The sequence below is a fragment of the Gorilla gorilla genome, chromosome 7, assembly GCF_029281585.2.
Source record: "Gorilla gorilla gorilla isolate KB3781 chromosome 7, NHGRI_mGorGor1-v2.1_pri, whole genome shotgun sequence".
In the NCBI taxonomy this organism is placed as follows: domain Eukaryota; kingdom Metazoa; phylum Chordata; class Mammalia; order Primates; family Hominidae; genus Gorilla; species Gorilla gorilla.
Window position 1 is genome coordinate 51060267 of NC_073231.2, and position 6714 is coordinate 51066980.

Genomic DNA, 6714 nt, shown 5'->3' on the forward strand with positions numbered 1-6714 from the left:
GAAAGTTCAAAAACTAAATGGCATATCTTTTAGGGATGTACACATATGTGGTGAAAGAAACGTACTATGAAGAAAAGTATGGCAATAATAAAGACTAAAGCAGGAAATGATTCCCTCTGTAGGAGAAGGGAAGGGACTGGGACTCAGTCAGGGCCTCCAGGGAGCACCTAAAGTTATGTCTCTTCAGATTCTATTCCCCAAACTTGGTGGAGGTCCTCTGTGTCCAATGTGTCGATATTCTTTATACCTTACCATATTGTACAAATGCTTTATTTCCATTCAATATTTAGAAGATAGTTATAAACAAGATGCATTAAATAGCAAGACGGCAGATGAACATCAGGAGGGAACATCAGGAACATCCATGAGGTTCCATCCACGGAACCTCACCATAGATACGCTTGTGATCAAAGGCCTGGTCTCCCCTCAAGATGCAGTCAGAGATCAGAGGCTGCACTCATCATAGCAGTGGAGCAGGACCAGCTGGGACAGGGTCCTTCTGTGACACCTGCCGCATCACCAGGTTGTGTGAACAAACTCAGCTGCCAGAACTCACAGAATATCAGTATCAGCACCGAAAACTCACAGGAAAAATGGTAAGTTCTACGTTTCTCCATTAATAGTAACTCTCAGATTAATCTCTGTTATCCATCGCTTCTCCATGAAATAACTTTTTATAGGTATGCATTGATGTATTTTTCAATTTATATTTCATTTTACTGATTGAAACGATATATATTGTGTGTGGTGTGTGATTTTGTCTCTGTCAGTCAGGATAATCATAGTTTAATTTCTATTATTATTATAATACCAATATCATTTAGTTTTTTTTTAAGGTTTTCAATTTCTGAGGGTATTAATCAGGGTCTTTCTGTCTTGTGAGACAGAAAACAAATCCAAACTGTGTAAGAGAAAAAAGAACGCATTGATCATGAGGACTGAGAAGTTCCCAGGATTAACTTGCTTGGGATTCAGCTACATCTACAGTTTCAAGTGGCATCCTGTAACTCTGTCTCTCTCTACTTCCCCAACAGTGGCTCCAGGTTTAGCTCCACAAACTTCAGACTTGAACAGCATCACTGGCTCCTGACCAGGATTCCAGCTCCATGAACCTCAAACTAGAACACCAGCCCACCTTCTCCACATGTGTACGGCTCCAAAACCTAAGACATCAGTGGCAGTACCTACTCCTCCCGGGGGCTCCAGCTCCAGGACACTCAGACTTGAACCACAGCACCAACTCTTCCCTGGGTCTCCAGCTCCATGACCCTCAGACTTAAACAACAGCAGCACCAGCTCATCCGTGGGTCTCCAGCTCCATGACCCTCAAATTAGAACTACACCAGTTCCTCCCCAGGTCTCCAGCTCCACAACCCTCAAACTAGAACAACATCAGCTCCTCCCAGGGTCTCCAACTCCATGACCCTCAAACTAGAACAACAGTGCTCACCCCTGGATCTCCATCTCCACAAACCTCAGACTAGAACACCAACACCGGCTCCTCCGCACCTCTTCAGCTCCACAACCTAAGACATCAGTGGCAGCATTGGCTCCTCCCATAGATTCCAGCTCCAGGACCCTCAGATTTGAGGACCCAGTCACTCAAACTAGAACAACACCAGCTCCTCCCCAGGTCTGCAGCTGCACGACACTCAAACTAGAACATCAGCTCCTCCCAGGGTCTCCAGCTGCAAGACCCTCAAACTAGAACATCAACTCCTCCCAGGGTCTCCAGCTGCACGAACCTCAAACCAGATCTTCAGCTCCTCCCCAGGTCTCCAGCTACACGACCCTCAAACTTGAACATTAGCTCCTCCCTGGGTCTCCAGCTCTACAACCATCAAACTAGAACACCATCAGCTCCTCTCCGGGTCTCCAGCTCCACATCTCTCAAATTAGAACAGCATCAGCTTCTCCCCGGGTCTCCAGCTTCATGACCCTGAAACTAGAAAAACACCAGCTCCTCCCTGGGTCTCCAAGCTCCATGACCCTCAAAGTAGAACAACGTCAGCTCCTCCTCGGTCTCCAGCTGCACAACCCTCAAACTGGAAAAACAGTAGCAAACTAAAAAAACTCCCTGGATTTTTCTAGTTTGAGGATCATGCACCTGGACACCTGGGAAGGAGCTGATTTTAATCTAGTTTGAGCGTCATGAGCTGGACACTAAGGGAGGAGCTGGTGTTTTTCCAGTTTCAGGGTCATGGAGCTGGACACCCAGGGAGGCGCTGGTGTTCCTCTAGTTTGAGGGTCTTACAGCTGGAGACCCGAGGAGGAGCTGACGTTGTTCTAGTTTGAGGGTTTGTGGAGCTGGAGATCCAGGGGGGAGGAGTGTTTTTCTAGTTTGAGGTCGATTGAGGGTCAGCTGCGTGACCCTCAAACTAGAGAAACACCAGCTGCCCCCTGGGTCTCCAGCTCCACAAACCTCAAACTAGAGCAACATCAGCTTCTCCCCTGGCCTCCAGCTCCATGACCCTCAAACTAGAATAGCGTCAGCTCCTCCTCAGGTCTCCAGCTCCATGACCCTCAAACTAAAACAACATCAGCTCCTCCTTGGATCTCCAGCTCCATGACCCTCAGACTTAAACAAGAGCAGCACCAGCTCCTCTCCGGGTCTGCAGCTCCATGACCCTCTAACAAGGAAAACATCAGCTACTCCCTGTGTCTCCAGCTCCATGACCCTCTGATCAGAAAAACATCAACTCCCACCTGAGTCTCCAGACGCAGAAGACTCAAACTAGAACAACCTCAGCTCCTCCCCAGGTCTCCAGCTGCATGACCCTCAAACTAGAACATCAGCTCCTCCCTGCATCTTCAACAGCACGATCCTCAAACTAGAACATCAGCTCCTCCCTGCATCTTCAGCAGCATGACCCTCAAACTAGAACATCAGCTCCTCCCTGCATCTTCAGCAGCATGACCCTCAAACTAGAACATCAGCTCCTCCCTGCATCTTCAGCAGCATGACCCTCAAACTAGAACATCAGATCCTCTCTGCATCTTCAGCAGCATGACCCTCAAACTAGAACATCAGCTCCTCTCCAGGTCTCCAGCTGCACGACACTCATACTAGAAAAATGCCAGCTCCTCCCGGGTTCTAGAGCTACAGGACTCTCGAACTAAAAAACACTCGCTCTTCCCCAGGTCTCCAGCTGCATGAACCACAAACTAGAACAACACCAGCTCCTTTTTGGGTCTCCAGCTGCAGGGCCCTCAAACAAAAACATCAGCTTCTCCCTGAGTCTTCAGCTGCACGACCCTCAAACTAGAACATCAGCTCCTCTCCGAGTCTCCAGTTGCAGGAAACTCATACTAGAAAAATGCCAGCCCCTTCCGAATTCTACAGCTGGACGACCCTCAAATTAAAAAAACACTCGCTCTTACCCAGGTCTCCAGCTGCATGAACCTCAAACTAGAGCAACATCAGTTCCTCCTCGAGTCTTCAGCTGTGCGACCTTCAAACTAAAATATCAGCTCCTCTCTGGGTTGCCAGATGCAGGACACTCATACTAGAAAAATGCCAGCTCCTCCCAGGTTCTACAGCTGCATGACCTTCAAACTAAAAAACACCCACTCCTCCCCAGGTCTCCAGCTGCACAAACCTCAAACTAGAACATCAGCTCCTCTCTGGGTCTCCAGCACCAAGACTCTCAAATTAGAGCAATATCAGCTCCTCTCTGGGTCTCCAGCTGCAGGACACTCATACAAGAATAATGCCAGCTCCTCCCAGGTTCTACAGCTGCACAACCCTCAAACTAAAGAAACACCAGCTCCTCTCTGGGTCTGCAGCTGCACGAACCTCAAACTAGAACAATAGCTCCTCTCCAGGTCTCCAGCTGCACGACACTCATACTAGAAAAATGCCAGCTCCTCCCAGGTTCTACAGCTGCACGACCCTCAAACTAAAAAACACCCACTCCTTCCCAGGTCTCCAGCTGCATGAACCTCAGACTAGAACACCAGCTCCTTTCTGGGTCTCCAGCTGTAGGACACTCATACAAGAAAACACCAGTTCCTCCCCAGGTCTCCAGCTGCAAGACCCTCATACAAGAAAACACCAGTTCCTCCCCAGGTCTCCAGCTGCAAGACCCTCAAACTAGAAAAACACCAGCTCCTTCCAGGTTCTGTAGCTGCACGACCCTCAAACTAAAGAAACACCTGCTCCTCCCAGAGTCTGCAGCTGCACGAACCTCAAAATAACAAACACCAGCTTTTCCCCAGGTCTCCAGCTGCAAGACCCTGAAACTAGAAAAACACCAGCTCCTTCCAGGTTCTATAGCTGCACGACCCTCAAACTAAAGCAACACCTGCTCCTCCCAGAGTCTGTAGCTGCACGACCCTCAAAGTAACAAACACCAGCTTTTCCCCAGGTCTCCAGCTGCAAGACCCTGAAACTAGAAAAACACCAGCTGCTCCCTGGGTCTCCAGCTCCACAACTCTGAAACTAGAACAACAACAGCTCCTCCCCAAGTCTCCAGCTCCATGACCCTCCACTTAAAAAAACATCAGTTCCTCCCGGGTCTCCAGCTGCATGACCTTCAAACTAGAACACCTCTCCCCACTGGATCTCCAGCTCCACGACCCTCACAGAAGAACAGCAACACCAGCTCCTTCATTGGTCTTCAGCTCTACAACCTAAGACATCAGTGGCAGCACCGGAGCGTGGACCTCCAGCTCAATGACTTTCAGACTTAAAATGCAGCACCATCTCCTCCCCAAGGCTCCATCTCCACTACCTTCAGATTTGAACAGCGGTAGCACCAGCTCCTGTCCGGACCTTCAGCTCCATAACCCTCCCTGAACAATCCCTTTTCATGAAATTCAGCAGTCAAGAAAACGGCAGCTGAAGTAAATGAATAAATGTTTCTTTTTCAGATCGATGTCTCTTTTATGGTCATGCAAGTCAGTTAACTTTTCTACTTTCCATTAACTTTACGATCTACTTATGTCCAATGTGAGATACAAATGAACCATTTGAAATGATGTTTAAAAACTTAGTAATATTTTTAATATGATCATCACACAGCAATAGACATGATCTTATTTCTCTCTGCCTGTGCAGAAGTCTTATGAAAATTCAAACTATGCATTTACTTTGTTGAGATTCCCAGAATACACATTAATCCCAAATGTTACTGCTCTCCTTAAAATTTTATTTTATTTCTTTTGCACCTGTTATAAAAGGGATTGAGTTCTTGATTTGATTCTCAGCTTGGTCGCTGTTTGTGTATAGCCGTGCTACTGATTTTTCTACACTAATTTTGTATCTTGAAGCTTTATTGAATTCATTTATCAGATTCAGGGGCTTTTTGGATGAGTCTTTAGGGTTTTCTAGGTGTACAATCATATCATCAGCGAAGAGCGACAGTTTGACTTCCTCTTTACCAATTTGGATGCCCTTTATTTCTTTCTCTTGTCTGATTGCTCTGTCTAGGACTTCCAGTACTTTGTTAAATAGAAGTGGTGAAAGTATACATCCTTGTCTTGTTCCAGCTCTCAGGGGGAAAGCTTTCAGCTTTTCCCCATTCAGTATAATGATTGGTTGTGGGTTTGTCATAGATGGCTTTTATTACCTTAAGGTATGTTGCTTCTAGGCTTATTTTGCTGAGGGTTTTAATCATAAAGGGATGCTGGATTTTGTTAAATGCTTTTCCTGCATCCATTAAGATGATTATGTGATTTTTGTTTTTAATTCTGTTTATGTGGTGTATCGTATCTATTGCCTTGTGTATGTTAAACCATCTCTGCATCTCTGGTATGAAACCCACTTGATCATGGTGGATTATCTTTTTGATATGCTGTTGGATTTGGTTAGCTAGTATTTTGTTGAGGATTTTTGCATCTATGTTCATCAGGGATATTTGTCTGTAGTTTTTGTTGTTGTTATGTCTTTTTTTATGCACATACAGGTGTTCATAGTAGCATTGAATGATTTTTTTGTATGTCTTTGTATGCCTGTGGTATCTGTTGTAATATCTCCCACTTCATTTCTAATTGAGCTTATTTGGATGCTTCCCCTGCTTATTCTCCAACTCATTGCTTTGCTTAGTTCCCATAGTACTTAGCACAATAAGCACTTTGATTACTTTTTCACTTGTTTAGTACATGTACATTCCTTCCTAGAGAGTAAGTTCCTTTGGGTAGAACCTTCTTTTGCTCTCTCTTATACCTTCAATATGGTGTTGAATTTACAATTTGAGTATAGAATTGAATAAAGAAATATTGTTAATATAAGGATCCTAAAATCAAAATGTAAATGTCTAGCAAAATGGAAAACTACTACATGTTAGTTAATTAGACAAAATTTAATAAAATTAAAACATAGTCAACATAGCAAACTACAGGAAATAAAGGCAAGGATAAGTGATAATCAAAATCAAGAAGCATAAATGAATCTGACACTTTTGTAGCTAAACATATTAGTTATTGCAATGAGCAAAAATGGGTCAAATTACCTATGTGAAAGTTGACTTAGAATAAATTTTAAAAGTTTCCAGTTACATTTTGATTATTAAAGATACATGTCAAACTAAATGATGTGATTATTTCCTTTTATTAGCATTATAAAGTTTTACTTCATAAGTATTTTGAAAGGCCCAAAGAATAATTTCCTTTTGGAATTATGACCTCCAAATTGATTTCTTTTATGACAGAATTTTCTTCATTTGTGATCAAACTATTTCCTAATGTATTTGAACCCATTAGGCTTTAAGCAGG

At 44.3% G+C, this 6714-nt stretch overlaps 1 long non-coding RNA gene across 1 annotated transcript; it reads left to right on the forward strand.

Annotated features, from left to right (window-relative positions):
• The first annotated feature begins 425 nt into the window (after nucleotides 1-425).
• Nucleotides 426-4871, forward strand: LOC129524324 (uncharacterized). The gene is made up of 2 exons (XR_008668102.2): nucleotides 426-596; nucleotides 1035-4871. It is a non-coding gene; the product is annotated as an uncharacterized lncRNA (long non-coding RNA).
• Nucleotides 4872-6714: the final 1843 nt, after the last annotated feature.